Genomic DNA, 9,114 nt, shown 5'->3' on the forward strand with positions numbered 1-9,114 from the left:
ACTTTTTGCAGCAATTGGGGCCGTATGTCAGCAATAACGCACCGAATATTCTCTTCCAAGGCATCAATCGTCTCGGGCTTATCTGCGTAGATAAGCGACTTCACATAGCCCCACAAATAATAGTCCAGCGGTGTTAAATCCCACGATCTTTGAGGCCACGCCACAGGCCCACGACGCGAGATAATGCGCTCACCAAAAGATTCCTTGAATAAATTGATGGTTTCGTTGGCTGTATGACATGTAGCGTCGTCTTGTTGGAACCAAAGGTCGTCCATATCAAAATCGTCCAATTCAATTTCCCCGTTCCCCATTAACTGTAACATTATGGCCGGCTTCATTTTTGGAGAAATAGAGCACACCAAAAAAATGCGCATTATCCACTAGAGTGAGTAAACGTGGTGCGAAACCGATCCATGTTTGCTCGAATTACCGACTCTGCTGGGCGATTTTGTCGACCGAATACTGGACGCAGCGCGCGATGCGTCGCGCGAACTGAACCATTATTTTGGTAATAAATTTGCGCGATTTGCAAACGTTGTTCCGGAGTAAGTCTGTTCATTATGAAATGGCAAACCAAACTGAGTATAAATCAAGTAACAGCTGTGAAAAAGACCAACTCCGAAAAGAGTATTGCCTCATTGGAAACCACACGTCTAAAAAATCACCCTTTATTATTTTCTTGTTAATTGTGCAAAATAGCCAGAGCAACCGCAGTGTGCTGCGAAACATACAAATACATAACTAAATGTTATGCGCTAATTTACTTTAAAAGAACTAGCGTGAAATTGGCTTATTATTTGAGAATTTATCTAAATCATTCCAATTATAAAATTGTGATGTAGCTTTATTCGAATTGTAATACGCATTTAATTTTATCTACCGATTCAAAAGGATCACTCTTTGTAAATTTTAATAGGAGTTCATTCAATATTATCAAAATCACACTCTACCAACTTAATTTTTACGTATTTCGTATTTTTTCCTTAATTTAATAAAATACTTCTTCATATTTACGACTTAATTGCAGCTGCAGGCGAAACTAAATTTTAATTTGGTACTTAGCCATAAAAAGTGAAACTAAGGCGACTATGAATAGCTTTAGTTGCGATAGTTTCGACTTAATTGTGAACTAAATATCACTATGAATATGCGCCATAGAGATGTAACTCAAAATTTATGTATTTGGAGATTTCAGTATGCAATTAATATGGTTGATAAGTAAAATATCGCACACCGTCTTCAAAAGAGTCACAACTCAAAATTTGACAGTTTTGAAATTATGATGTAAAAATGTACACAGAGCTTTTATTCACCTTTCAGCAAAAGCTAGTGCAAATTTCTGTTATAATTTGTTAAAAAAAAAAACCCAAGGTAAAGTGGCCCTTTCCCATATGATTAGCATGTGCTACGAAATAGTTTTTCGCATTTTCGGACGAACGTATTATTTTGAGTTGTGACTCTTTTGAAGACGGTGTGCGATATGTTCAGTCTAACAGATAACCAAACTTCCCAAATACGGCGAAGATATGTGTCTTTCCATCTGTCCATTTGTATACCAACAAAAAAAATGTCTGCATATTGAACCAAACCTCTATATCCCTATGTTATTCGACGTGCTGAATGCGAATCCGCAGTCTGTTAGCCCCCATCAAGTCAGGTTCGAAGTCATTTGAAGGTCAAGTATATGAATAAAATATGACCTCTCTGCAGTTTTCACAAAAGTGAGATTCCTACATAAAAATCCACCTTAAACTTAACTGTCATCGATAATGTTTATGCTGACCTTGTATATCGTTTTTGTTTAGAAGAATTAACTAATGAATTTCACAGTTAAAATTTATAGCAGTGATGACAGTTAAGCCTCAGATGGGTTCTAACATCAAAAAGTAGTTTTTGTCAAAACAGCATATGGGTCCTACTGAATAGTATAAGCCCTCGATATAGGGCGTTCTTCAGCAAAATTCAGATAAATTTATTGGGCTACATAACTGCATACCTAAAATTTTTTCATAAAAAGTTTCAAATTTTTGAGTGTAATTGTTAAAGTTTGTTGAATTTTTATAATTTTAGTACGCAGTTTGAAATGCGGATTTAGGTGGTGTTGGTTATGTAATGTGCAAGACTTTTATACAAAAAATACAAACATTAAATAAACAAAAGGAAAATAATTAAAACTGGTCAAAATATCACTTAACTTAATCAGCTGACCACAAGGGTATACGTATGTACATACATATTTCATGCAGTAGATTGTCTTAATATGGACGGTGGTGTTATTTTTTTCACCGACACTGTACGCCTGTACATATGTATTTAGTGCGTATTTTTTGATCATTTTCATTTTAGCCACCATGTTGCCAAAATTTTGAGCAACTGAATTCAACTAAAAATAATTGCGAAGTGTTGCATAGAAAAAATGCATTTCTGAAATGAGGACGCAGACACAATGAAATGCTGGTTTAAAATCAAATGGTGCTACAAATGCTATCTAAAAATTGCATGTAAAACTGCTACTTAAAAGTGTTTATTTTTCAACACGAATCTGTGCAAATATACGCATAAGATGTTAAAGGTTTGATTTTGAATATTAGATGAAATATATACATACATGAAATGTTTAGAATTACTAAAATTTTGAAAGTAATAATACATTTCCTACTATTAATGAAACTTAAGTGCTCATATTCACTCAATTTTAAACACTTTACGTGTAATTTTGCGCTACGCAACAAATTCGGTATGTAAAAATTAACAGGCGGAGTTTAATTTTATCACACGTGCATTCATTAAGAGAGGAAACTGGTTAATTTTGGTGAAAATTTGTTGATTTTTGTAATTTTTGTACAACGTTTGAAATGTGGTTTGTTATATAATGAGCTGGGCTTTTATAAAAAAACTAATAAACCAAATCTCAAAAATTATTTAAAAAAAATCGGCTTTTTTGACGGTTAGTGCTCCATATATGTAAGCGCTCTGCGGAATAATACTGTCGATATGGTGTCTGGAGTTGGACTGGAGATAGGGATAGGGCAAACGATGTTTTTGAAACATCTATAATACCGGTTTAAAATTCGTTGCTTGCCATCAATGTTTACAATTTTCTAATGTCGCTAAATAGACGATACAACGATGTCAGTTTCAACGATGTTTTGAACATCGAAGTCACTGTGACGCAGGCATGCATTTGATTCAACTGACCCATTATATTTCTAAACAAATTATAAGTGATCATGAATTCTTATATTTTCAGTCTTTGGAGTCCAGTTTTGAGATGCAAACCTCTTTCAAAAGTACCGACCACCCGTCTGCGACAAGTATGTATATTCCTAATAAACATTGGGCTTGGTTAGCAATTCGAAAATGATTGGAAAACCAATCTTTTTTTCGAGTCTTACCTTCGATAACGAATGTGCAATAGGTTAGTATTCGATTCGAGAACTAAGCCATTCTCCAGCAAAACGGCACCTTCGTTATCCAATGTATTTTGCCTTCGTTAGGAATTCGAAATCCAGCCCATTATCGAATTGAAATTTTATTGTGAGAGAGCGATTGTCTTATAGTATCCTTCGAGAATGGGCTGGATTTCACTTTCTCTCTTGTTACTATGGTTTTATTTTTTTTTTTCGAACCCATTTCGAGTGTATTTCAAATTTACTCTGAACGTTGGAAAACCAAGGTTGGTTATGAGTTCGTTCACAGTTCGATATGCACATTGGATATCGAAGGTGCTTTTCGAACGTTCCCCAAAATGTTTATAGGGATGCTATAGACAGAAAATACTCTGTATGCAGGCTCTTAGAAATCAGTGCTTGTAAATTTGGGACCCAGCGACCTTAATTTTCCACCCTGGTGTGCACGTATGTATGTAGGTAGTGAGAGGTCGCCACAATCAACGCAGCCATATCAACTTTCAAACATGATGCCAACCACATAGTAAAAACGAAGTACCTATGTATGTATGTACATGTGTTCAAACAACGTTTCATACGCATACCAGCCAGCAAAGAAATGCATATCTTCGTTTAAAGCGCAAAACCGGCTATCGTCGTTTTGCAAAACCGCGTAACTGACATTTGTGCCAAAAATTAGATTTGCTCATAGGAAGCTCCAGGCATAAGGCCTTATCTATACATACCCAAAAATGATAGAATACATCGTGATACATACCAATATATCGATATAAGACCATATACTGCAAAATAGAAGCATAGTTGCAATGCCGTTGATCAAGAGTAGCATATATTTTTACACTCTCCTGTCAAATCTTGGTGACCTTACATACGCGGTATTGTACTTTAAACGACGATAGTATATATTAATTCGAAAATCGAAAAAGTGCGCAATTTTGCTATGCTCCGTGAAAAACTCATATATGTACATACATATGTATGCATGTTTGCACAAAGGCGCCACTATATTTACCTTAGTGTATGTGACAATACAAATGTAAACAATTTTCCCAACTGTTAAAATATAACAACAACAAATACTTGTATGCTGTTTTACCTTATTTCCCTCCGACCGATATTATTTTCAACTATTTCCAACCAAAATTGCCGTGCTATAACTTTTATTCGAAAATCTTATCACTGATTAATTGAGGCTCAGTAACTGATTTCAACCCCGTATGTATGTACATATGTAACATAATGTTGTACATACATATGTATATATGTTTTAAATACAATTTTATTCTAATACTTTTCCTTACTAAGTTTCATTTGAGTAAAGTTAAGAATCTGAACGTCGCAAAAATCAAAAAAAACGTATGGACGTCGATAGAGGTTTTTGAGTCAAGTATAACGGTATAATTTGTTTGGGGCGGAAATTACAACTACGGTAGTTACGAAAGGTCGAAAGTCAAATCCAAAGGTTTCAAATTCAAATATCTCGAGATCCATCGCACGGATTCTCTCTCTTGAGAGCTGCATACTGGCCTTAAGGCCCACAAAACGGCCAAGAAAAAATTGCCACTATTTCGAGGAATTTTCACATCAATTGATGGAATGGGCATATATTTCTGTTGCAAGCATGGGTTTCCTTGTGCTTCTTTTTCACCAAAAAAAAATTAGAAAACCGTTGTAGAAAGAATAGCAAATTTCTTAAGAACTGCGTACTGCCTTAAGCCCTGTATGCAGCTCTCAAGAAAACGGTCAAGAAAAAATTGCCATTATTTCGCGTGTGTGTCCAAGGAATTTTGACATCTTTGATACTTCACAGCCTGTTGCCTCACTCTTTCCTCAAGAAATAATGGAACGGGCATATATTTCTGTTGCAAACCTGGGTTGCCTTGTGCTCTTTTTTCACAAAAAACTTTAGAAAACCGAAGCATAGTAAATTCTTAAGAACTGCGTCCTGCCTCAAGGAAATTTGACTCAAGAAAATTCCTTAGCCATTTCTTGTACGTCATTTTATATGGAATTTTGCTTTTCTTGAGAGCTGCATACAGGCCTTTAAGAAAAATTTTACACAAGAAAATTTCTGAACCATTTCGTGTGCGTCATTTCATATGGAGTTTGAGTTTTTGCTTTTCTTAAGGGCTGCATACTGGTCTTTAAATATGTATAATTAATAAGGCAATTTTTAAAGAAAAATGTGTTTGTTCAAAATTATTTGTTTTTTTTTTTTTATTTATATAAATTAGATTTTTGCTAAAACTATAAAAGATATATAACATTTACATATATATCCAATTAGAGCGGCTCACATTTCCTATTAAATGACTGCAAAATTTTTAGAATCCGTGCGATGGTTTTCGAGATTTCCGGATTTGAAAAAGCGCTGCATTTGACCTTTTCTAATTACCGTAGTTTTCATTTTCGCCCCAAAAAATTATTCCGTTATATTTGCCCCAAAAACTTATCGAACTCGATTTTTTTTGTAATTTTCCCACCGTTCTGATTCTTAACTTGTTCCTTCATTTGTTGGTATGGATCAATGGTAAAATTATAAATATGTGAATTAATTAAACAGCTTTCTCGCTTTATTCGCTTGACAATCAGTGTTGCCGTTTTGATACATAAGTATCCAATTGGATACATTTTCGCCTTAAATTTTGAGGGATACTTCGATTTTTCCTCAGTGTAAATTTGGATACCTTTGCGAATAAGTATTCGTAAGTTGAAGGAAATGTTTTTTATTTATGTACGAGCTATTATCATGTTTTTAACAGTCGGCTGCTTCATCCTCCAAGCAAGAAATTTTCCTTAATTCTTGTCACTTTGAAAAATTAATTTTTTAGCTACTTAAACGTGCATTTAATAACACCAAGTAGTGTGCAAATTTTAAAAAGATTTCAGACCTATAGCAGTTAACTGCAAAGCGAAAAATTCAACTTTTACATCCCGAGCAACACTTTTCTTAGCATTCAAAGGAAATTGACGACCATGCCGATGACTAATTTTCAACAAGTTATATATCGTTAAGCGGGAGTTCAAACAATCCCGTAAATCGTTCCCACGACAGTCGGGTCTACGTAACCGGAACGATCCACATTTATATCTGGCCAAGGACTGTCACTCCAGCAACACTCCCCAAAATCTCTTTGGGGAATTTGTATGCTGTTACAACAACAACAACAATCCCAAGACGGAAAGAAAGATAATGGACAAAAAATGCCGTTATTACTTCACCTGGTATAAGCGTTCAGTTCGTTAATGCATTACTGCGGCATTACTGCAAAAACCCTTTAGTTCTAAACTATAATTGATGGAAATGTCCAGCAGCGTACCCACTGTTAAATTGGTTTTAAGGCCTTTCTATGATCTATAGTTTATGAATAAAAGTTTATTTATTTGCAGTAATATTGCGGGTTGCATTTACAAACTGACCCTATAACGGAAGGTTGCTTTCCTGAGAAAAAAACAAGGGTTGTATGGCAATACTGTTTCAACCCCCGCCGTTTCGTTGCTGCTTTGTTCCATTTTTGCGGTTGGCCGCTGCCGCTGCTATAAGGCTGAAGCGTCAACGTTGACAGCAAAAGTAGTGCCCCTACAACAACAACAGCATAAGCTGAATTTTGCCAAGCAGAAATAAACGCCAAGTAGGTAAATTATAATTAATTACTATTGTACTTAATATGTACCTAAATCTATAAATTAATGTAAAGTCGAACTTACGTGGTGGTTTTTATAGTGTATGTATGTTTTATATATGTAAATGTATGGTTTTTATTGGCGAGTTTATAATGTACTTCTGCACTTCAAGTCTGCAGCTACCACTTCGTTTACAACGTTTTGGTTTATACACCACTAATTTCAACACTGTTTATATCAATTGGTGAACGATACACTTTAGTTTTAATTCGGTAACACAAGGAATTTAGATTTTTAATTAGGAATTTTCCCCGATTTGCCGCAAAATTACTCTGCGCACAAAAACATACAACAACTTTTATCAACGACCAATTAACGAATGAATCGAGTTCGAACGATACTATCGATAGAGAGTAGGTATCAATACTGTGCTATGTAAAATGACTACCTGAGTAACCGATACCCCATTTCATTATTTTACTCGATACTTTCCAAAGTACTCGTTGTATCGGATACTCTTCTGACACACGGTGAAGAGAATACAGAGAATACATTCTATCAATTGGGGTGTTCACAGTTCGTTCCAAATTGTGTCTGAAAATGTAGACGTCTACATTTTGAGACATCTTTAGCGTCAAACTGTGAGCACCCCTTTCTAGCAGTCGTCGCGAAATCGTCTCAAAACTTTGCTGGTGTTGCCAGACATTTCTTCTTTGCGTGCATTTTTTATGTCGCCTTTCGATTTTGTTTCTGAAAAATTGTAATTATTTAACTTAATTACCAATTCCTAATATTTGTTTTTTCTTTTCCTTGATTTGTTTCTTTTCATCAGAAATTGCGCTCAAATTAAATGCAAATACAGAAAACGTGTCCAATAAATAAAAAAAATGTGATTAGTATTGCCATAAAGCAACCCTGCTGCGAGGTTGAAAAATGTAGACGCGTAAAAAACATACCTTTGAGTGTGACAAAATGTAGACGGCGTCGTTTTCCAATTTTGTATGGGAAACAACACCACAGATTTTACGGTTAGAAAACGTCTTAAAATGTAGACGTCTACATTTTGAGACACTATTTGGAACGAACTGTGAACACCCCAATTCTTTCTTCTGACACAAAACCATTTTTTTTATTTTTTTATGCTTATCATTGGCAGGCTTTTACAAAATTAATAAAAGCAAGTAGCGATCAGGGCTGCCAACTTCGCTCAAACCGTGCCATTTTTGGCCCTATTTTACTTCAAATGGCACTTAATTTTTCAATCTGGCACAAAGTGCCAAAATGGCACTTTTGAAAAATAATAACACTTCAGTACATCTTTGTGAAATCCTTTGCGTGTACTTCGTTTCCTCAACTAAAGTTTTCTAATCTCTATAGTGCTTACAACTGACTTTTCCCGCTTTCGCATTGGATTTTTGTTTTAGAAATGTTGTTCTAATGTTAAAGCTAAATGGGAAGAATTAAAAAGAATGGTACCTTTTAGCAATTTTATTTTTTTATTTGGCACATTTTGGCACTTTTTAATACTCAATTATCACGTCATAGTTATTAATTTGTAATATGTTTATATAAGTTACTGAATATTTTGGCTTTTGATGATCTGGCATTTAATTATTTGCGATCGAGCAATGAGCGTGGTTTATAACTACATATTTAGAAGAACTATACAAGAACAATGCAAGATTTAAATTCTGTTTCAGAACGTTAAAATCATCGGCTAACACATGAAAAGTTCGAGATTGTGCACTTCAGATGCGCTGAAACAGAGGACTTGTAATAAACTTAGAATTCAGAGGCTGGATTCTGTTACTGAAAACTGTACACACTCATCATATTGCAATTCAGGAAGTGTGAGAATGAGTTTTAGCTGTCAAAATTGTGGACACTTCACCATTTTTCGATTTAGCAAGTGTGAGAATGAGTTTGCCAGCGTTTCGTTGACGAGTGGTAGCTTGGGTGTATTCTCTTGACGGCCACTGTGAATTTTTGATAAGCAAAAACTCATACTGGAAATGCGCTCTCTCATTATAACAAGTTCTCTGATTTACCCTGGGATTCAGTAATTCAGTCTCATCTGAAG

At 35.0% G+C, this 9,114-nt stretch overlaps 1 protein-coding gene across 3 annotated transcripts in view; it reads right to left on the reverse strand.

The window, feature by feature from the left end:
- LOC118742467 overlaps positions 1 to 7,445 on the reverse strand; it is a 56,021-nt gene extending 48,576 nt beyond the window's left edge. For 2 of the 3 annotated variants that reach the window (XM_036474560.1, XM_036474561.1), the window contains exon 1: positions 7,119 to 7,445. The gene's annotated coding sequence lies outside the window, so the exon portion shown is untranslated. The remainder of the gene's footprint in view (positions 1 to 7,118) is intronic. The other variant, XM_036474564.1, reaches the window with a different exon arrangement.
- Between the last annotated feature and the right edge of the window lie 1,669 nt (positions 7,446 to 9,114).

Source organism: Rhagoletis pomonella, unplaced genomic scaffold (assembly GCF_013731165.1).
Source record: "Rhagoletis pomonella isolate Grant_MI unplaced genomic scaffold, Rhpom_1.0 Rhpom_scaffold_00007, whole genome shotgun sequence".
NCBI lineage: Eukaryota > Metazoa > Arthropoda > Insecta > Diptera > Tephritidae > Rhagoletis > Rhagoletis pomonella.